Source organism: Dermacentor albipictus, chromosome 1 (genome assembly GCF_038994185.2).
Source record: "Dermacentor albipictus isolate Rhodes 1998 colony chromosome 1, USDA_Dalb.pri_finalv2, whole genome shotgun sequence".
Classification (NCBI taxonomy): Eukaryota; Metazoa; Arthropoda; class Arachnida; order Ixodida; family Ixodidae; genus Dermacentor; species Dermacentor albipictus.
Window position 1 is genome coordinate 397,187 of NC_091821.1, and position 22,781 is coordinate 419,967.

Consider the following 22,781-nt stretch of genomic DNA (forward strand, 5'->3'; position numbering starts at 1 on the left):
GTCATTGTTCGCTGGCACGACAATGGTAAAGTCAACATGGTCTCTACAGTTGTAGGATTAGGGAACATTACTAAGGCGACGAGATGGAGCAAACTAGCCAAGGAACATGTCGACATCAATTGTACGCAGGCAAACACCAAGTACAATCAATTTATGGGTGGCGTCGACAAGCTTGACTTTTTGATATCACTGTATCCCCTCCAAGCAAAGACGAAGAAATGGCCAGTAAGAGTAATCTCCCACTTCATTAGGTTCGCAGTGTGCGACAGCTGGCTTGAATACATTCGCGACACTAATGCAGAGGGACTCCCCAAACAGGAAGTGAAAGATGTTATGGCATTTCAGTCAGACATTGCACGGAGCTTGATTGCAAGCAACAAGACTGTGCAAAACAGGAGGTGAACACCAAGCACCAGCTCTCCAAAGACTGTCCGAAAATCACGTCGGCATGCCCATGCCGACAAATTCTACAAGGTTTGACGGCAGTAACCACTGGCCCATTCACATCAATGTCTACTTCCCACAAAGGTGCCGAAATGCAGGCTGTGTTTCAAAATCTTGAGCTTGCTGTCACAAATGTGCAATTTTCCTCTAAGTGCCACAAATGATCGCTACTATGATTTTACCATCAAAAAGTAGGAGCCATCGGATCAGGCAAGCTGAGAAGCATTGGAAATGCACACTTAAGTACTTCTGACAAGATAACAGTACCTGGAAATGGTTGTTCCTTGTGTAAGTGGTCATCGACATACTTTATGGCCTAGAGGTGCTATGCGTACAGATGTACATACCACAAAAAATTTGTTGGCTCAATAAACATCTTAAAGGGTTAACAGCACACACAGACGGGGATAGAGTAAGGAACAATGGGACACAGTGCTAATTGGCGCCGTGTCCCATTGTTCCTCACTCTGTCCCCGTCTGTGTGCGCTGTTAACCCTTTAAGATACTTTACCAACTAGCCCACCAAGCCATCCTAGTGAACTTCAATAAACATGTTTTTATTTATATCACTCGGCTTGGGTCGTTCTTTAGAGGCAATATTTGAAGGAATGACAATTTTTCTTTGTATTTGACTTAATTTGTGCCTGAAGCAGATAAGACAATTTTTTTTTTATTTGCCTGTGTCGGGCACCTCTTGCTGGCGTATTGGTCTTTTTGGCTGTATACTGCAAACAACTTAGATGTTCGAGTGAAAACACTAGCAATCATGTGAACTGATTTTTTTGTGCGCCCTAACAAATGAATCTTGCTTATTTATGTTTGTCTAACTTTACTATATTTGGTGTCGTATGCAGTCAACAAATGATTATTCTGACCCCGATTATTCAGACATTCTTGATTATTCAGGCAGCCCTGTGGCACTTAATCCCACAGGGCTGCCCTGATAGACTTAATGTATAAGGACGACCAAAATTTTGGACACCTTCAACACATCATGCAATAATTCAAACTTCGTCTGCATGAACGTGTGCTAATATGGATGGCCACCGAGTCAAGCAAAAATACACATTTTCGTTTTGAGACGTTGCCAGCATGGTCACTGGCCATGTCGCTGGTGCTCCACGAAACAAACTACTGAAGCCTAGTAGATCTAGTAGTCGCCAATGAGACTTCGGTGCGTGCACTGACTGCACTTTCGTCTTTACGTAGCGACAACATGGCGGACAAGATACAGGCCACGATTTTATAGCAACGCCTTCTGCTGGATTCTGTGCCACTCTTACCATCCATTCAAAAAAAAAAAAAAAAATTGGCAGCAGGCCACCTGCCTTTCCCGTTCGGCAGCAGTGCAGTACAGAGCCACATCTAAATTTTGCCTCTGCTTTAGCAGCCCGAAACCGGACTCGACCAATGTGCTATCGCCCCTTCCGACGTCTACAGTGCCGCGTGTGTCTGCACCACAACAGTGATCGGAGTCACGTGGCCGGAGCTACTCTTCTGCGACTGCGCAAGGGTCGGACGAGCACCAGACTAAAGCATAAAACCGTCAACGGAGCGAGCACCTGTTACAGTTCGGCAGCAGTGCACTATGGAGACACATCTAAATTTTGCCTCTGCTTTTGCAGGTGAGCGGAATATCCTTATTTAGTCAATAAGTCATAGAATCTGTGCACTGCTGCCGAACCTATCAGCTTTCTTGTAGTTGTTTGATTCTTGTTACTGGTGTTGTTAGTGTATCGATGTACACTTTTGCTGCGCAATGTCGAAAGAGGCTAAGGCCATTGAAGACTTGAGGCGGGAGCTCAGGGCAGACTTGAGGACCATGAAAGATAAGTTTCAAGAGGTCACTGAGCTGAAAACAGAAATAGAGCAGGTTCTAAAACTAAACCAGGATCTTCGCGCAGAGAATGCCAAGCTATCATACAGAATCGAGGAACTGAAACAATATCAACATTCAAATAACATTGAGATAAAGGGCATTGCACTTGAAGGCGAACCACTAGTCGTTGTGAGGCAAATTGGCGAGCTGATTAAGGAAGATGTCTCAGAGGCTGATATCGACATCTGCCACCGAGTGCCTACTGCTCGACATGATGAAGCAAATATCATTGTTCGGTTTGTCCGCAGAACCAAGAGGAATGCCTTCCTTAGCAAAGCTAAAAAAAGCAGAATGGATACAATTGCACTGGGCTTTCAATAGTCCTCAAAGGTGTTCGTAAACTCACACCTCACAAGGCATGGCAAACGACTTCTAGGTGCTGCAGTAGAAAGAAAGAAGGAATTGAGATGGCGGTTCGTATGGACGGCTTGCGGCAAAGTGTTCGTACGCAAGGACGAAGATTCACCAGCTATTCAAATTGCCAGTATCGAAGACATTGACAAGATGACAACGTGAGCGTCATGGCCTGCTTCTCTTCTTTCCTTTTTTACAGTTAGTTTCACCGTATGAACTGCACATATTATGATGTTCAGTCTTTCAATAAATTAGTGTCTCATACCAGTAAATTGCTAAATATGTTTCACCTAAATGTGCAGAGCATAAAAAACAAAGACAAACTGAATTGCTTATTTACGTCAATTGCCCACAATTTTGACATCTTATTGTATTGTGAAACATGGCTTACTGTGAATGATAACCCCCTGTACTGTGAAAATTACACATACCATGGGTTAGTAAGAACAAAGTGCAGAGGAGGTGGTGTGGCTGTCTATGTTAAACAGTGCCTTGTACATGAGGTAATTTCAGAATTTTCACTTGTAACGAACAATATAGAATGTATAATGGTACGCTTAGAATATGTCACAGTTGTGGTTATGTATCGCCCATCGTTGGGAAACAAACTGACATTTGATTTCCTAGAACAGGTACTACATTTCCTGAGCCATTCGTCCTCCCCCTTTATTATAATGGGCGACGTAAATATAGATATGTTGTCGAACGACATATCATCTAGACAGTTTGCTGGTCTCATCAATTCGTTCATGTGCACAAACGTAATCTCGGAACCCACGAGGCTAACGGCGCAAACAGCTACCTTGCTTGATATATGCAAAACCAATGTACACCCAAGTAAGTGCTTTGTGGGACTGTTATCTGCTGATATAAGTGATCATCTGCCTGTATTTTGTTTCATTCCTCAAGCGCACAAACGAGGGAAAGGAGGAAAAAAGCGCAGATTCGGTTTCCACGCAAGCACATTAGAAAATTTTCGTGCCCTGATCCTATTAACAGTCTGGTCATCTGTATTTGAAAAACAAGATCCAAATGCAGCCTACGAACTGTTCTTTCATAAAATGATTATGTGCTACGACCCAACGTTTCCGTTGAAATTTTGCAATCAGAGGAGCAAGAAAATACGAAAACCCTGGGTAAATGCTGCTTTGCTAAAAATGATAACAAGAAAAAAAAAATGTATCACTTGTTTGCAAAATGCAGGAGTGTGCAATTGTTGACTGATTACAAAAAATACAGAAATAAGGTCAACAGTGCATTAGAGCAAGCAAAAATTAAGTACTATGAACGTCTATTTGCTAAAATAAAAAATGACCCTAGGAAAGTTTGGAATGAAGTTAGAGACTTAACATCTATGAAAAGACAACACGGAGATTAACATAAAGACAGCCACTGGCGTGTTGACAGGCAGAGAAGCAGCAGCTGCTCTGAATGAATATTTCATCTCCAGCACCCAGCATCCCGACAGGAGGGAGCCCACGGCCACATCTATAGTGAATAAATTCAGTCTTACTAACTCAGTGATACTTATACCTGTTACACCTGCTGAAGTTGTGCAACTGCTGTTCAAAGTAAAAAACACCGTCTCTGCTGGGTACGATGATGTGAAACCAGTACCAATGAAATACATTGCGGATAGAATTGCACCTGTCCTTGTTCGCATCATAAACAGGATGTTTGAAAGCGGTATGTTTCCTGATTGTCTAAAAATAGCACGTGTATGCCCTATTTACAAAGGAGGTGATAAACATTTAATGACAAATTTCTGGCCGATATCTGTCTTACCTGTTCTGTCAAAGGTGTTCGAGAGTGCCCTGAATGTTAGACTACAAACATTTTTCAGTAAATATAGTGTAATTAGTGACATGCAGTATGGATTCCAAAAAAATAAATCTTGTGAAGCAGCTCTTCTTAATATCAAACATAAAATAATAAATGTTGAAAATAGAACGTACACATTAGGTTTATTTGTAGACTTCAGGAAAGCCTTTGATTCAGTATGCCACAGTTTATTAATTAGCAAATTGGAACAGTGCGGTGTACAAGGTATCGTATTGGAACTTTTACGACATTACTTAACCAATCGCTATCAATATGTCAGTATAAATAATGATGTTTCATCTTAGGCAGAAATCGTAACGGGTGTTCCACAAAGATCAATACTTGGACCTCTTCTATTTATAATATATATATTAATGATTTGTGTGACACCCCCGACTCTCCCGAATTAGTTATGCATGCAGATGATACTAACATATTCTTTAAAGCTGCTACTATAATAGAGCTCGAATCAAAAGTTAACAATTACTTGAAGCAACTCTCTTGCTGGTTACAACATAATAAGCTACAAATGAGTTCCTCCAAAAGAAAATATATGATATTTGCTCCTGCTAATAAACCACGTAACTGCAATGCAGGTATACTTTTTGAAGATGGGCTGGTAGAACAGGTAAAATGTCAAAAATTTCTCGGAGTGTGGTTCCAAGAGGATTTGGCCTGGAACATGCACATCGACAAACTTGCTATCGAACTAAGCAGAACCGTTGGTTGCTTATACAGACTGAGTACTCTGGTTCCTCTATGGTTGAAAAGTTCTTTATAATATGCACTCTTTTATTCTAGATTAACCTACTGTATTTTAATTTGGGGCACTACTTCGCAAAAAAATTATAATAAATTGATAGTGCTACAAAAAAAAAGAGTCCTACGCGCATTCGAGGGATACTATGGCCCTGTACAAAACTTTAGAACCACACCATATTTTATGAAACATTCTATGTTAAAGGCAAACCAGGTGTATTATTACAGGTTGCTGCAATACATTAAACAAAACAAATCGCAGTACATCTTGAATGTACCCACCAATCCGCATTACAGCCTTCGACAACATAACATGAGAACACCAAAAATAAGAACCAATTACGGAAAACAACTAGCCAATTATCAGGCACCTTCATTACTAAATCGCCTACGGGAGTTTGAAGATGACATTATAGAATATTCGAATAAATCATTCGAAAATTTTCTCATCCTGAACAACATTGAGTTCATCTGATTAGAACCACACTATAAATTGTCAGTTTTTTGTTTCTTTTGTTTTCTGGTTGTGGTTGGTCTCAAACAAAATGCATCATACTTTGATAATCCTGTTGGTTTCTCATATTTCTTGTATACATGTTTTGTTTCAAGAAAACACTATTGTCTCGCGACTATCCAGTTCATTTAATAATAATATTTGGGGTTTTACGCGCCAAAACCACTTTCTGATTATGAGGCACGCCGTAGTGGAGGACTCCGGAAATTTTGACCACCTGGGGTTCTTTAACGTGCACCTAAATCTAAGCACACGGGTGTTTTCGCATTTCGGCCCCATCGAAATGCGGCCGCCGTGGCTGGGATTCGATCCCGCGACCTCGTGATCAGCAGCCCAACACCATAGCCACTGAGCAACCACGGCGGGTATATCCAGTTGATTTCAGTGTGTATGTAGGCATGTTTATGTTTATTATTTGAACCTCAAGGGTCCCTGGCGGGACATTACATGAGGGGTGGGCGCAAGGACGGCGGTTAACAATGAATGTTACATGAGAATCATGACGATGACATGGCTTCCTCGATGGCAGTCTTGAAATGGACTGGATCAGGGATTTGTGCTAAGTGACAGGGAAGGTCATTCCAGTCGCGATTGTGTGGACAAAAAATGATTTCTGAAATGTAGTTGTTCGGGAACGATGCGGGATGACGCTGTTTGGATGGCCTGTGCGGGGTGTTCGACGTACTGGTAGGATGAGGTTGCTGTCACGGGGCGAGCAATGGAAAAACCTGTGATAAAGGCAGAGACGTGAAATTCGGCGACGGGAAGCGAGAGAAGGAAGTTTTAGTTGCAATTTCAAGGCGGATATGCTAGAGTATCGAGAGTAGTTTGAAAGAATAAAGCGAGTGGCACGATTCTGAACAGATTCAAGGGCTGAGATAAGGTTAGACTGATGGGGGTCAAATATTGCGCAAGCGTATTCAAGTTTAGGTCGTACAAATGTTTTATAAGCTAGTAATTTTAAGGAAGGAGGTGTCATGCGCAGGTTACGTCGGAGATACCCAACTGCTCTATTAGATGAATTTATTGTGTGGTTAATGTGGCAAGACCATGTTAAGTCACTAGCAAGGTTAATGCCAAGATACTTAAAAGAGTTAGTGGAAATAATAGTAGTATCGTTAATTTTATAAGTAGGCCGAGTATAATTTCGGCGGCGGTGAAAAGAAATTTGTGCGGTCTTTTTAGTATTTAGGGACATTAGCCATTTAGTGCACCACCGCTGTATGTTATCCAGGTCATTTTGGAGGATGTAAGCATCCTCGGCGTTAGTTATGGGGCGGTAGAGTACGCAGTCATCCGCGAAAAGGCGGATACTAGATGTTACTGTGGAAGGCAAGTCGTTAATGTATATTAGAAAGAGCAAGGGGCCAAGAACCGTGCCTTGAGGTACTCCTGAAAGAACGTGTGAGTAGGATGATGAGAAGCCATTAGCGGAGACAAATTGTATGCGGTCAGTCAAAAAGCTTCGAATCCAGTTCAAGACACTAGGATGAATGTTTAACAAGGACATTTTAAGCAAAAGGCGGGAATGGGGTACTTTATCGAAAGCTTTCTCGAAATCTAGAAATAGCGCATCAATTGGGATATTGCGGTCAAGATAGGAATGAATGTCATGCAGGAACAAAGCTAATTGGGTTTCGCATGAGTGGTCTTTCCGGAATCCGTGTTGGTTTGGATGAAAAAAGTCGGCCGATGTTAGGAATGTGGCAACATTAGAATAAATGACGTGTTCCATGATCTTAGAGCATACACTGGTTAACGAAATGGGTCGGTAATTACGTGGGGATGATCTGTCACCTTTCTTGAAAACCGGAATGACCTTCCCAATTCGCCAGTCATGTGGAACTGTGCCTGTATCAAGCGACTGTTGAAAAATGAGGGAAAGAATGAGACTACAAACATGTTTAGTATTCTTTAAGACTTTCGAATTAATTCCTTCGATACCGCAGGAAGACGAAAATTTTAGTGAGTCGATAATATTAACAATACCATGTGCGTTGAAGGTGATGCCGTCCATTGGTAGATGCGGCAAAGGCACAGGATCAGTGAAATCACGAGTTGTTTCCTTAGTAAAGACTGAAGAGAATGCATGGTTCAAGACATAGGGTACGTCGGATACGCCTACTGGTGAGCCAGTGCTGTCAATGAGAGAAATAGTAGTATCAACATCAGGGATGATTGTTTTCCAGAAGCGCTTAGGGTTGCTTTGTAGCATTTCAGGGAGGGTAGTAGAAAAAAAACGGAGCTTAGTTTGGGTAGCGAGATCGGAATATTGCTTGGCAGTGGTGTGGTATTTGCTCCAGGCACATTTGGTGTTAGATAACTTGGCAGAACGGAAGAAGCGCTTTTTCTTGTTATTTAAACGCTTTAGTTTAACATTAAACCACGGAGAACGTTTTCGCTCTGTTATGCTGATGGTAGGGATGTAAAGTCGAATCAAACGCAGCATTTCTGACTTGAAGAGAGACCAGTTCGACTCGGCAGAGCGTAAGTGGTAGGTAGAAGCAAAATGGTTATGGAAAACAAGAAGGTCACGATTCATGCTAGTGTAGTCTCCTTTGTCATACAGCGTTAGTACTTTTTTGGATTTAGGACTTTTGGTAACGCTGGTAGAAAAGGTAGTGTATGATACATGTTGCTGTGGGAGCAGAAGCCTTCATCAGGCCACATGGCCTTTAGCTTCTGCTTCCTTTCTGTTGTAAACAAGAGAAATAAATTAATTCATTCATTCATTATTCCGGGCCGGCTGACCACGCTTCGGATGATTTCACGAAATGCGTGAAAAGGAATAGCATGAATGGCATTCCTAGAAAATCACGGCCATGGGATATCTAGGTCAAGGGCAAGTGTACGTGTGAGCAGCAACACGCATTGATAAACTTGGGCTGTATTCATGAACAGTCACTTTCGAAAGATACTTCAATTTTGCCGATATTTCACATGACTAGCACTGAAGGCATCGATGCGCAGCAGCGTTTTAGTAAACCATTTAGATAGTGTGCTTGGCACTGTACCAAGAATGCCGTCACTCGCAGACACCGATGCATTTGCACTAGTCATGCGAAACAGTTTGGAACTGCGTCAAGAATGCCCTCGCTCACAAACACTCGTGCATCTTGCGCAAGCCATTCTAAAGACGGCGCGCTTGGCACTGTGCCAAGAATGCCCTCGCTCGCTGATGCCTCTTGCGCAAGCCACGCTAAAGATGGCGTTCAAAAATAACGTACAGCGCAAAGGACAAGGACAGCAATAGGCGACATACACAGCGCTGACTAATAACTTCACCAGAATGTCTAACGAGAAAAGGATCGTCAATGGTTAGAAGGTTTAGTTTATCTTGCAAAAACAAGCCAACACTTTCTGCCAAGTCGCTGCTTCAGTTACGATAACCCGCAGAGGGCAGTGTGTCAAGAATGCCAAGAATGGCACTGTGCCAAGAATGCCCTCGCTCGCAAGCAGCAATGTATCTTGCAATATAGTCACCGGTGAAGCAGCCACATCCCAATGGGGGCACAATGCAAAAAACATTTGGAATTGGGTGCATGTTAATGAACCCCAGGTGTTATGAACCCCCACAACTAGGGGGCTCCTAACCACATTCTGTTTTTGGCACACAAGACCACAGAATTTATTTCAATTTAATGTGCCCAGGAAGAAAATGCAACTTGGCTGACACCAACAATAGCAAGTATGGCTGGCAATCGTCACACTGAATCCCCTGCTCAAGCCTATTTGCTATTGATACATGCAACACTGTATACTCTAGAGCAGCTGGTGATGCTTCAATCAGCTTGAGAACGTGCTACAGCAAAACCTTACGAATTCAGATTTCACGGGACTGAAAAATAACGCCCGAATTAAATGAATGTCAAATTATCGCGGGTATTAAGAAAACAATAAATAAATGCTTGCTACACAAATTCACCTTTTTTCGCACAAGAGCAATGAAGAAGCAATAATTGCCGCCATCTCGAGACTGGTTAGTGCTCACAGCGGCGAGGGTCTTGCGATTTCTTTAGCAATGCGGCCCATTTGACCTTGGCACACTACCCACATCTTCATTAGATTAGAAACGCTTTTCACTACTGCATGCACATTCCGAGTATTTTTTCGCCAATGAGATGGTCAGCAACAGATCGTCCATCTATCGCGATGCAGCTGCAGGTTTGATGCCCATTGTGCAGGACACGGTAGAATCTGTCTTCATCTTTGACAGTTTCCGCCGTGTTTCTGACATTGCGTGTGCATCGTGTTGAGTCAAAACAACACTACTGCTTGCTGCAACTGCTGCGGATGAAATCGCAGTTGCTATATCGATGGGATCAAACATGGTGACTGCACAGTTTTGAAGGCATGCGGGCAACGCGTGCAATGTGTCAGAATTAAACTAGTGCTCACCGCAATTGCTGCAGATGAAACAATGATCATTATGAATGCGATCGTGAAAGGCAGGTGGCCATGCTGTTCTAAGGGACGCGAGGCCAATGTGGTTTCATTTGCGGTGGTAAACATATAAATGCACAAATATACACAAAACGTTCGGAATATGACAATGCGGACTCTGCTGCTTTGTTTCAGTTGGCCACAAGTGCTGCTTTTGCTCTTTTGTGTCACACATTTGCAGCGATTTGAGGGTTGTCCAAATTAACCGTTGTGCAGCCAAATACAGTGTAACCCCGGTTATACGTCCCCCGGTTTTGCGACGATCCGGGTTTTACGACGGATTAGCGCAGGCCCAGCGAAGACCTTATAGAAGCAATGCATTAAAAACCCTGGTTATCTGATGCAATTTTACGCCTGACCCGCGTTATACAATGACCCTCGCAAAGCCGGTGTTGGCGAAGCGCGTTCGTTTCCCTCCCCCCCCAGCAGCCGCTCGCAACACTCGCTGTGCTGAAATAGCGCCTTTTCTTCTCCACAATACTTTCTCCCTCTCTTCTCAGTGGCGTCGCCTCTCATCGCGCTGGGGAAGTGTTTCTCTCCTTCCAGTTTCCCAGGAGCAGATTGCAGACAAAGTAGCGCGGAGAGGCCTAGGTTTATCGCACGTGTTCTACGTCGTAATCCTAGCGACCAGTGTTCAGCGGAGGTTTTGAGTTGTGTGGAGCAATGTGGCGCATGATGTCCCGAAAGCGGACAGTTCTGTGGCTCGGCGATAAGCTGAATATTATCGAGGAAGCGGAAAAGCGGCATGGAGCCAAGAAAGCAAGCATTGCCCGGGACCTTAAAGGGCCCTTGAAACGGTTCGGACAAATTTTGTAGACGCGTAGGGTACAGCTTAAGTAGAACATTCGCACCACAATTTAAGTGAAGCGTTACGTATTAATGGAGCCACAAGCGATTAGAAGTTACCCTCCTCCCAAGCCATGCTTTTCCTCCTCAACTCGTTCGCCGAGCGAGCGGGGCTAAGCTCCGCCTTTACTGGTCCTGCGTCACGATGCGACGTCAGGTCGTCCACTTCCGGTTGTTTGGAGCCCGCCCCCGCCCGTGCGAAACCTCTCCGCTAGCCGCTTGGCCGTCGACCCAAGCGAGAGCTATCGAAGCAGCGTGCGTTGCGAGCATTCTGTCATAGCTCCGAACGTGTCTGGTATTCCGGTAACCACCCGCAAGCTGGTCATTTCGGCGAATGACTGGAGGCATAAACTGAAGCTGATGAAGGAACTTTGGCGTAGACGTACGTGAGCGGCCTGATCGGTCTGCACGGTCCAGACATTTGTTGGCGCAGCGCTTAACCGGCCAAACAAAGCGCTAATATTGCTCTAACCAAGTGTTAAACATTTTAAACATTGATAAAAACATCGTGTTGATTACACTCCTGCGAGAAATACGCACCAGCAGCAAAGAATACGCTTCGTTGCTGCTACTGTGTATGGTTGAGCTCCATGCCACCAGGTGGCTGCACCGTGCAGGCATTCACATTTTCCCTTCTGCTCATCTCATGGCTCATCCCGTTACGGCACAGTCAAGCGGCCAGACCCTGTGCCCTTGCGCTTGCGTTTGCCCTAATACCGGACTCGCGAAATGCTATTGCGTTAGTAATCTTCCGGTGTAAAGTGACGGCCACAAATGCGGGAGTCCTGGCGCCGATCGGATAGCGGTAGCCCGATGCGCAGCAGCCAGTTCGCTCGTACGCTGCCTTGCAGAGGGACACGATGTCGCAGCTTGACATATTGCCAGTCGCTACGTTTGCAGTCCACAAGGCAACAAAGTCGAATCATAGTGCTCGCGAAAAGACTGAGACCGACTCTGACCGCAGAGCTCTTGTCAAAATGGAGTACGTTGTAACACAAGCAGACGACACTTGCTCTGTGCCGGAAGTGCTTAAGTGTACTGAAAAATTGTTCTTGTGCATTCGCTTTATGTTACTTTCTTTTCATAAAAACAAATTAACTAACATTCCAACTATTACGAAGATCATTTGTTTACCATAAAGTTGGAAAAATTATCGATCATGCGCCCTGGTCAGCCAATCAGATAGCTCGCCCCACTGACGTAATATGGGTGATTTCGGTCATATGGGTAGGGGCGGCTTAAAATTTCGCCGAGCAGTGCGCTGCGATCGGCAGTGATGTGCATTTTTAAAACCTTATAATAAATTACACGCTTTACGCAGAGCACTTAGATGTGTCAATTATTGATCAGAAGGACCTACTCTAACGACTCAGTACATTTGTAGAAAATCGTCAAAAGCGTTTCAGGGTCCTTTTAAGATACCCGAACCTTCAGCATCATTAAGTGCATTAAGCAAGGGTACCGGAAGTGGTCAGTGCAGCATCAGCTGGTGGCTATAGAGCACAGCAAGTCAGAAAAAAATATCACTGTGCTCGACACCATGCATTTTATTGCCACTTCGTGGAATGCAGTGTCGCGAAGCACAATCACTAACTCGTCCAAGCACTGTGGCTTTAAGCGAGAGACTGGCTCCTCTGCTGGGGACGCAAATTCGATGCCGCTTGAGGCCGATGCAGGCTTCGCCGACGACGATTTCGTGGGTTTAAACGTTGTCGCGACCTTTGCGGAGTGCGTGGAGGCCGACGACAATGTTGCAATCTGCGGCGAGGTGTCGCTGGATGACGCCATCGAGGAGGCTTTGCCTAGTGCCGACACCGCTGCGACATCGGACAAGAACAATGACGACGCCACAGATGTGCCTGTGCCTACCACGTTCGCTGAGGTGCTACAGCACATAGATGGCATCCGGAATTTCATCTGTTCACATGACGCTGCGAAGGACCATCTTTTGGACATTGCCCAACTCTAGTGAAAGCTCTTGGTTCACAGATCATCATCATTATCATTATCAGCCTGGTTACGCCCTCTGCAGGGCAAAGGCCTCTCCCATAGTTCTCGAACTACCCCGGTCATTAACTAATTGTGGCCATATTGTCTCTGCAAACTTCTCAATCTCATCTGCCCACCTAACTATCTGCCGTCCCCTGCTACGCTTCCCTTCCCTTGGAATCCAGTCTGTAACCCTTAATGACCATCAGTTATCTTCCCTCCTCATTACATGTCCTGCCCATTGTTAAGAACGGCCTGCTGAGGTGCAAGTTTTGCCAGCCAGGTGCGAGAGCGGCGTCGACTTATCCGGGAAAGCCACCATCATCCTCTAGCCAAACGGCGTCACTAAGTCTACCGTGTCCGCAGGACAATGCGCCACGTCCGCCACTGTGTCGCGGGATTGCCGAGATGAGTTCGACGAACCAGGCTTTGTGACTGAACACGCCACCGCAAACCCAGTCTGCCATGAGCAAGGGAGGTCCCGAGGGAACGTCTTTGGAGGCCCCTTTCCACACACCGTTACCAACGTAAGCCCAGAGTTCTGCGAAGTCCGTCTGCCCTCAGAGTCCGTGAAACCACTGCGGAAGCCCTTCCGCTCAAAGGCGGCTCATCTACATCTACTGATAGAACGTTTTCCTCACCTAGGGATCGAGGGAGGACCGAGTGTTTATAAACCGCTGTTGTACAACTGCTCAGTGTACTTTCTCTCACAGTCATGCTAGACTGATGAACTGCAACGTCCTTATGTAGGTACTGTAAATGAACCCATATTCCTCGTTGAGAAGCAGTCCTTCCGTTCAACAACATCCTCAACATGGATAAGCTGGATGACGGCATGGGCCAGCTACTATCTAATTCATGCCCGACTCCAATTTTGACAACGGGTTACGAGCGGTGGGATTGACCTCCCAATCCTCACACCATGCCCATTTCTTCACAGATCAAACAAGATCACAGATCAAACAAGGTCCAAAAGAAACTTACCGACTTTTTTAAAAGTTTGCGCTGGCTGGCGGGAATCGCGGCAGTGGGCAGTGGAATGCTACAAAGGTTCGTTTGAATAAAGCACGGTTGGTACCTGTACTGCAGCATTAATTCTTATCACATTTACTTTTTTGGTAATTTGGGTTTCCAAGCCCTGCAGAGTATGTTAGTAGTTTACATTGCAGTTTCTTGTAAATCCATCGCGCGATATAAGTAGTATTTTTATAGGCACAATTTATGTTTGGATTTTACAACGCTTTTTCGCGATCCCGAGAAAGTCGTATAGTCGGAGTTCCTCTGTACATCCACATTAAAGATAATTTGATGATATTAAATAATGCCTACGCCAGATGGGACGAAAGGATGATAATGAATTATCCAATTTCCTGAATTGATGAGGGCTTAATTAACACAGTTTTACTATATGGTGCTTTCAACATGCATACAATCTGATTATAACACACACATCTTATGAAAGCGATGATGTCTGCAAATATTCTAGTACAGCTCAACCTGTGCGATAATGATAGCATAACAGTGATGCTTTGGTGACAGTAACACCCAATAAAAATTAACAATGCATGCATGGAATTATTGCTGTACTAGCCTGCACATTCTCACAGCAAGTGCAAAAAAACTCAGTGTCCTTCCACTCTGTGAAGAAGGATTACCAGCGAAGCTGTGTATGTAGGCCCCTTAATGGCGAACTGCACCTCCGCCGCGGGTCAGCCTGCATTGCACTATCTTTGGGATCGGCCCATGTATGGGTTGCTTAACGACTGCTTCACCTCCGCCGCGGGTTGGCCCGCCATTGCACTATCTCCGGGATCGGCCCGCATATGGGGAGTGTTTAACACCTGCTTCACCTCTGCCGCAGGTCAGGCCGGTATTGCCCTATCTTCGGTATCGGCCCACGTATGGGGAGTAATTAACGCCTGCTTCACCTCCGCTGCAGGTCGGGCCGGTATTGCCCTATCTTCAGTATCGGCCCACGTATGGGGAGTAATTAACGCCTGCTTCACCTCCGCTGCAGGTCGGGCCGGTATTGCACTATCTTCGAGATCGGCCCATGTATGGGGAGTACTTAACGCCTGCTTCACTTCCGCCATGGGTTGGCCCAGTATTGCCCTATCTTAGGGATCGGCACACATATGGGTAGTGCTTAACGCCTGCTTTACCTCCACCGCAGGTCGGCCCGGCATTGCACTACCTTCGGGATCGGCCTATGTATGGGGAGTTTTTTGCTTACGACACGAAAATTTCCTTGGACAATAGAGGTATACAGCTTCGCTGTAAAATATGGCTAGCGGACACTTTCCAGGATCACACACCAGCCCTTTCGCCGACAGGACCGCCAATACAGTTGAGATCCAAAACAGAGACGTTTACGGGTAGAGGCTTGAAATGATTAACACATTAAACCAATATTTTGCCAAAGGGACTTGTCTTCATCAGGGCAGCAACTAGTGCTTTCCTTAGCTGTGAATTTATGTACGCATAGCTAACTCTAACCCTCCCAAGGGGGAAGCAGGAGGAGAATAAGCCGATAAATAGCTGTGAATTTATGTACGCATAGCTAACTCTAACCCTCCCAAGGGGGAAGCAGGAGGAGAATAAGCCGATAAATTTGGCAAGTCAAATTGTTCAAAAAAGGAGAAAGGAGAAAAGAGGGAGGGGTAGTGTTTAGTTTGTGCAAAAGCAGGGCTGACAAAAGGAAAGCAGTTGCTCCCCTGAAGAAGACAAGTCCTCTTGTTGAAAAGTTGGCTGCAGCAACCGGGTCATTCTACCACTGTTAATAGAGTCAAGCTCACTTAACTATCCCAGTAATAATGAATGCCTCATTATTATGCACAATCATAGCATGGTGCTCATAATTTTCAGGCAGTCAATGGCAACGCATCTCAAATAAAACAAACATGCCATAGCTCCTAACTACTTCAGGGCAAATGCAGCACTGCAGGGGGCGTATTCTGAAACGTTCACCGCGGCGAAGTTTCGCACTGGCCACGCCTCCGCCGTACCGGCGCGCTCTGAATGGCTGCTTTGACAAAACCGGAAATTCAGGTGGCGCAAGTGAATTTCCGGTTTTGTCAAAGCAGCCATTCAGCGCGCGCCGCAACGGCGGAGGCGTGGCCAGTGCGAAACTTCACCTGGGCGAACGTTTCAGAATACGTCCCCAGATGTGACAACTGAGGCAGCTTGAACGAAGGTTACCGCACGTTGCGCCAAACATTGTTTTCTCTAGGCTGGATTCCTGTGCAGGGCACAAGGGTCTGAAACTGATGCTCGGAAGCAATGGCGACTGGCCTGCAGATTTATGGCAGCGCATAATTGAAATGCAGTCAAGTGCTGCCGACGTCGGTTGAGATGACTTCGTCAATGAGGCTGATGAAGCCAACGTAGTCGTACACAGATGAGGCAGCATTAGTGCAGAGCAAGGCTTTGCCAGCAATGAATTGGCTGAGGAAAGTTAAGCAGAGCTTGTAACCAATACTGCCACCTCCAAGCACGTCACCCACAATTGAGTGCATCGCGTCTTTGAAGCAGCTCATCTGCAGCAAAAATCTTGGGCGATAAGCACATGTCTGCTTTGAACAATCTGGAAGCCGTGATTGGGTGGGCGTTGGATAAGCAAGGCAAGCTTACCAATTACTTTGGGAAACAATAAACGTTCGTGGCATTTCACTGGCTCATTCTTGCTTGTTGACTTATTACGAACGCTTGGCTATTAAGATTGTATCCTGCCTGCACGACTGATTTATGTTTGAAGTGGGCTAGCCCGCAGTATGTTTCAAGGGCATGCAAGTACTAAGCATTAGCTGGCATGCATTGCACATTATGTAAGCTGTATTTCATTCAAGCTATTGCTTGCATGTGTTCAGGGTTCTCCCCATGGTGGGCGGTAGGGAAAATGTTGCTCATGGCCTTGGTTCACTGCTTTCGAGTGGTGACACAGCAATTAGAATGACTAATATGCCATAGCAATGTTAACTTCTTTATGTTTTCTGCAATCCTAAAGTGTATCTGTCACGATCCACCCGGGCTCCTGAACAAGGGAGGACTCGAGGCACCCTCCGGTAGACGGACGCTCCACAGCGTGGTGGTGGTGGTGATGATGACTGACAGGCGAGCAGCCGTGCTCGTCGGTGTTTATTGTGGTGCGGAGACCAATGTTGCCTGTCAAGCTTTAGCAGGTCGTCTAGCTTGGCGGGCGAACCAAGATTATGTCCGAGGGGGCGTCACATACTTGCTACACCCCCTTACCCCCAGTTTGTTTGTTAAATGAAAAAAAAACGTCCCTGTTCACACTATGAGGCTCTGCCTCCACCCTAGATGGGTTGTCTGTGCCTGCTACCCAGGCGAGTAACGGTCTGGTGGCCTCCGCCGTCGAGTACTCCACCTGGGCACCGGTGTTGACGGGTCGGGTGTGGCAACGCCGGGTGCTGCCTGAGCCAGCCTTGCTCCATCCGGAGGGTTCGTAGAGGTCGACCTTGCGAGTGGTGCTGGGCTCGACACCGGACCAACGGGTGCTGCACCACTGGCTACGGTTGCCGCCTCCGAGGTAGGTGGTGCTCTGCTGGGAGCGACTGGTGCTGCCGCTAGTCCTCCTGTGGGGCTGGAACTCGGAAGTGGCAGTCGGGGGTGCTGGCCATGTCCCGAGGCGAGGCCTGACATGGTCGGCGTGTCTGTGCCACGTGGCCTCGTCTGGCGTGCGCACGAGCAGCGATGAGGCACTGGCAGGAGTCACCACCTGTCCGGCAGACCAGGTGGGCCAAGACGGAAGTTCCTGGCGAAAACTGGAGCTCCAGACTCTGGCAAAGGCCCGGGACGGCATCCTTGGTCAGCAGCTAGCTTCTGCTTCAGCTGCTTCAAAAGCACTGTGGATCAGAGGTCCGGATGCAAGACGTAGGAGGTCCCGATACAGTCTTTGACTTTGGGACCTCCTTATGTATACTACGCACATGCAATTATCTGTATTTTTACTAATAAATAAATAAATTGTGAAATTGTGCAAGGGTGTCTTGACCATCCGACCCAGCAGGAGCTCACAGGGGGCACGGCCAGTGACATCATGAGGTGTAGTCCGCTACTGGAATAGTATCCGGGCAATCTGCATCTGGAAATCCCCAGTCTGGCTCTTTTTGAGTTTGTCTTTGATGGTTTGCACCACCCGCTCGGCTGCACTATTTGAAGCAGGGTGGTACGGTGGAACCATCATCCGGCGGATTCCGTTTTTCGTCAGCCAGGCCAGGTACTCTGCGCTGGCGAAAGCAGGACCATTGTCAGACACAATGACATCTGGCAAACCCTGGGCGGCGAAGACCTGTCGTAGCGCTGCAATGGTCGTGCCTGCTGATGGAGCGGCGACAGGTATAACCTCCACCCACTTTGAAAAGGCGTCCACCACCACCAGGAAGTCATGGCCCTTGAAGGGTCCCCCAAAATCCACATGTAGGCGGGACCAGGGTCTTTGTGGGAACGGCCAGGGGGTGATTTCCACACGGCGCGAGGCTCGCTGATTCTCCTGGCAGATTTGGCAGCGCTGCACCAAATGCGCGATGTCTTGGTCAAGACTACCAAACATGCGACCGGGCCACCATCTTGGTCTTTTCTATCCCTGGATGACCCGCGTGCAGCAATTGCAGAACCCCCGACCGGAGACTTTGTGGGATCACCACCCTCGAACCCCACAGTAGGCAGCCCTGCTGCAAGCTCAGCGGCCTTGTGGCTATAGGCCTGCTGCACCAATTCCTCTCCACGGGACACCGCCTTGACCACCTGAGACAGGACTGGGTCCCGGCTGGTCACTTGAGATACCGCAGATCTGGAGAGCAGCTCCGGGTACGCGTGTTCCAGCATGAACACTTCAGCAGGTTCTGGAACAGCATCTAGCACCTCTGGCAGGGGCAGGCAGCTCAGGGCATTAGCAGGTCCCAGGTCCTTTCCCGGACGGTAAACCAGCTGGTAGCTGTAAGCCGCCAGCCTCAAGGCCTAGCGTACCACTCGAGGTGATGCTTGCACAGGAACTGCCTTGTCGGGCCCCAGCAGCCCCAACAGCGGCTTGTGGTCCGTGACCGCCTCGAACTTCCGGCCCCACAGATACTGGTGGAAGCATTCGACACCAAACATGAGGGCCAAACATTCCTTGTCCAGCTGGCTGTAATGTTGCTCTGCAGCATGAAGCCGTCCAGAAGCAAACGACACAGGGTATTCCTAGCCATCTTTGTCCCGGTGTGCCAGGACGGCTCCCAGACCGTACGGCGATGCATCTACAGTAAGGACAACAGGCTTAGCAGGATCGAAGTGCACCAGCACTGGAGCCTTGGTGATTAGCTCCTTGCTGCGCTGGAAGGACTGGTCCTGCTCCTTCTTCCAGACCCATTGTTGACCATCTTGAAGCAGAAGATGGAGCGGCTGTAGATGCTGCGACAGGTTAGGCAGAAAACTCCTGTAGAAGTTGATGAGGCCCAGGTAGCTCTGAAGCTCCTTGTTCTGGGGCTTAGGTGCCTTGAGCACCGCATCAACTTTGCGGGGAGCCGGGGCTAGGCCTGCCCGGGAAATTACATGTCCCAAGTACTCAACGCTGGGAGCTAGGAAAACATACTTTTCCAGCTTGAGCTTGAGGCCGGCGTCCTGTAGTCGTGCCAAGACGTTGTGCAAGTTCTGCAGGTGGTCCCCGTCGTCGCTGCCAGTAACCAGGATGTCCAAATACACCGCCACGTGCCTCATGCCCCTGAAGGGGTTGTCCATCTCCCTCTGGAATATGGCTGGGGCCGAGGCCACGCCAAACGGTAAGCGCGTGTACTGAAAGAGTCCCAAAGTTGTAGATATGGTGACATACTTCCGGAAGGCATCCTGGAGCACCAGCTGCTGGCAAGCATCTCCGAGGTCGAGCATGGTAAACTTCTGTCCACCGGACAATGCTGACCACAGATCTTCAATCCGGGGCAGCGGGTACTTCTCGACGGTAGCGGCGGGGTTGATGGTAACTTTGAAATCACCGCAGATCCTGACACTGCCATCTCGATTGAGGACTGGCACGATGGGAGCGGCCCATTCAGATGTCTTTACGGGCACCAGGATGCCCTCTCGATGCAACAATTACAGCTCCTGGGTGACCCCGTCCTTCAGGGCGAACGGCAGTGGGCGAGGCTTGAAAAAACGTGGCCAGGCTCCCTCAGGTACAGGCTCGTCCACTCTTAGGGTGAACACGGCTCACCGTGGCCGCGCTCCGCGGGGCGCCAGTGCGTCCGGAGCGGCGGCGCATCGAAGCGAAGCGGCGCAGGCGCACACGAACCCAGGGGAGGCGCTTCGCGTCGTCTGCTACAGCGCTGGAGCGCACCGCCGCTTGCTTTGCTGTGATGTACACTTCGCTAGACCCAGGTGACTGAGCGACCGAGGCGGCGTGGCGGGAAGGCGCACTTCACTTACTGGAGCATTTTCCAGCTAGTTCGGTCTACAGCTTGTGAACAGCCTACTTAATCAATATACATTAACAGAAACAAGGTTATCACCACATAAATCACTTAGCATGTTTTTACAAAGTGATGAGGGTAAAACTACAGTCATGTCTCCCTGTACTCCCTCATCAGGGGTGTTCCCGTGTGCTCCTAAGGCCAACCTGCCTACACTTCTGTCTCGTTTCAATGCATGCCTGAACTTCCGATTTCATGCACAGTACTGAATTTCCGAATGTGAGGCCTGGTACCATAACCCCTTTCCATACGCCCCTAACCACCTCGTACCTATTATAGTCCCAAAGTGCCGTGTGTTTTATTACAGCTGAGTTCCTTTTCACTTTTTCAATCAAAATTTTTTCCTGTTCTTCCAAGTACTTTTTGCCCTCGTTTAGCCATATGCCCAAATACTTGTATTTTTCAACATGATCAATCTTAGTGTCTTGTACTTCCAATGGTTCCCCCCTTTCTTCATTGTATACTATTGTCCCAGACTTCTCTCTAGTGAACTGCAGTCCCAATTTTTCTCCCTCTTCTCCACATATGCTCATCAGTTCCTGTAGCCCTACTCGGGTGTCAGCAAGCAGTACAATATCATCTGCATACATCAGTCCGGGTAGTACTTGAGCTACCTTCTGCCCTTCCAGCATATAGCTTATGTCAGTTCCTATTGTGCTCTGTTCTAGTCTCTTTTCCATTTGGCTCATGTAGATCATAAACAGCAGAGGCGACAATGGACAGCCCTGCCCGAGACCTCTTCTTATTTTAGCTGGCTTTGTAGTTTCCCCCTCCCATGTTATCTCTACCTCATTATCTGTATAAACTTGTTGTAGGAACTCAATCATCTTTCTATCTAGACCATATTCCCTCAACTGGCTCCATAACTTTTCTCGGTTTACATTGTCATAGGCTCCTCTAATGTCTAAAAAAGCTATCCATAGCGGTTTCTGCCTGGCTGTCGCTATCTCTATGCACTGTGTTATAACAAATAAATTATTATCTAGCCTTCTGTTCCTTCTAAATCCATTCTGCAGTTCTCCCAAGATCTCTTCACGTTCTGCCCATTCCTCCATTCTCTTTTTCACCATCTGCACTGCTACTCTGTATATGACTGATGTGATAGTTATTGGCCTGTAGGATTTACTGTTGTCCTTGCTTCCCTTACCTTTGTAAACTAATATCATTCTGCTTGATTTCCAGTCCTGTGAAACATCTCCCCCTACTACTATTTGTTCAATAAGTTGTCGTAATTTTAATTTACTTTTCTGGCCTAATATGCTTATCAATTTCATAGGTATGCCATCAGGTCCTGTCGTTGTTCCCACGGGAACCTTGTGTTCAATTCTGTCCCATTCCTCACTTGTCATCCTTCTGTACTCCTCTCCTCTAATTCTGTCCTGCTGTTGTCATTGTCCTCCATTTCGATACCCACTGGCTCTGCAAATGCTGCCTCTATTGTTAACCTAATATATTCCTGAGCTTCCTCTCCCTCTACCTTTGTTCCTTCTGGTGTGGTCAGTGAGTGCTGAACCACCTCTGTCTTCTTACTCTGTTGCCTTATGTGTTCCCAAAATTTCTTAGAGGCATTTCTGTCTTTTTTTCGTATCTCTAACATCCACTGTACCCCAACTTTTGCTATCTTGGCTTGAATTAATGACAATGCTTCTCCTTTCATTGCAAGGTAATCCTCCCATTTTGTCTCCACCTCTTCTGGTATGGCTCCCCTTTTCTTCGCTGCTCTGTGTTTTCTGCACGCATCTTTGCGTTGCTCTATGGCCTCCTTAACTTTTCGGTCCCACCAGCTTTTCGGTTTATATTTTCCCTGCTTACTTCCTAGTTTCCTAATCTGTCCCTTCTGTAGCTCTCGTTTAAACATACCTATTAACTCGTCGTATGTCCATGCCCTTTGCGGTTGCTTGGATACCATGCTTTCAATGTTTTTCGCCACTTCTTGTAGCTGCCTGTCATTCAATTTGCTCATACCTTTCCTTTTTTTAGTTTCTACCAGTGGTACTGTCCTTCCAAAACTGATTTTGATTCGTTTGTGATCACTCCCCAGGCTTTTTGTACCTTCCTCATCAATTTCCATACATCCCAACCGTTCATACAGCTTGTGGGACATTAGGCAGTAGTTGATTGTCGAGTGGGTGTTATTTCTTTCCCATGTTATTTTCCCATCGCATCTAATTTCAGTATTAACTATCACAAAATCATGAGCCTCACAAAAATCTACTAACATCTGCCCTGTTGCATCTGTCGCCCCGTCAAAGTATTCCAAATGTGCATTCAT

The 22,781-nt window shown here is 46.8% G+C and overlaps 1 protein-coding gene and 1 long non-coding RNA gene across 4 annotated transcripts in view; both read right to left on the reverse strand.

Annotated features, from left to right (window-relative positions):
- LOC139060019 (serine/threonine-protein phosphatase 2A activator-like) overlaps positions 1-22,781 on the reverse strand; it is a 361,591-nt gene that overhangs the window by 145,011 nt on the left and 193,799 nt on the right. The gene's annotated exons all lie outside the window — the stretch shown is intronic.
- On the reverse strand, positions 6,378-7,791 carry LOC139060025 (uncharacterized). Its single transcript, XR_011514573.1, has 3 exons — positions 7,761-7,791; positions 7,551-7,635; positions 6,378-6,499 (listed from the first exon to the last, which is right to left on the reverse strand). It is a non-coding gene; the product is annotated as an uncharacterized lncRNA (long non-coding RNA).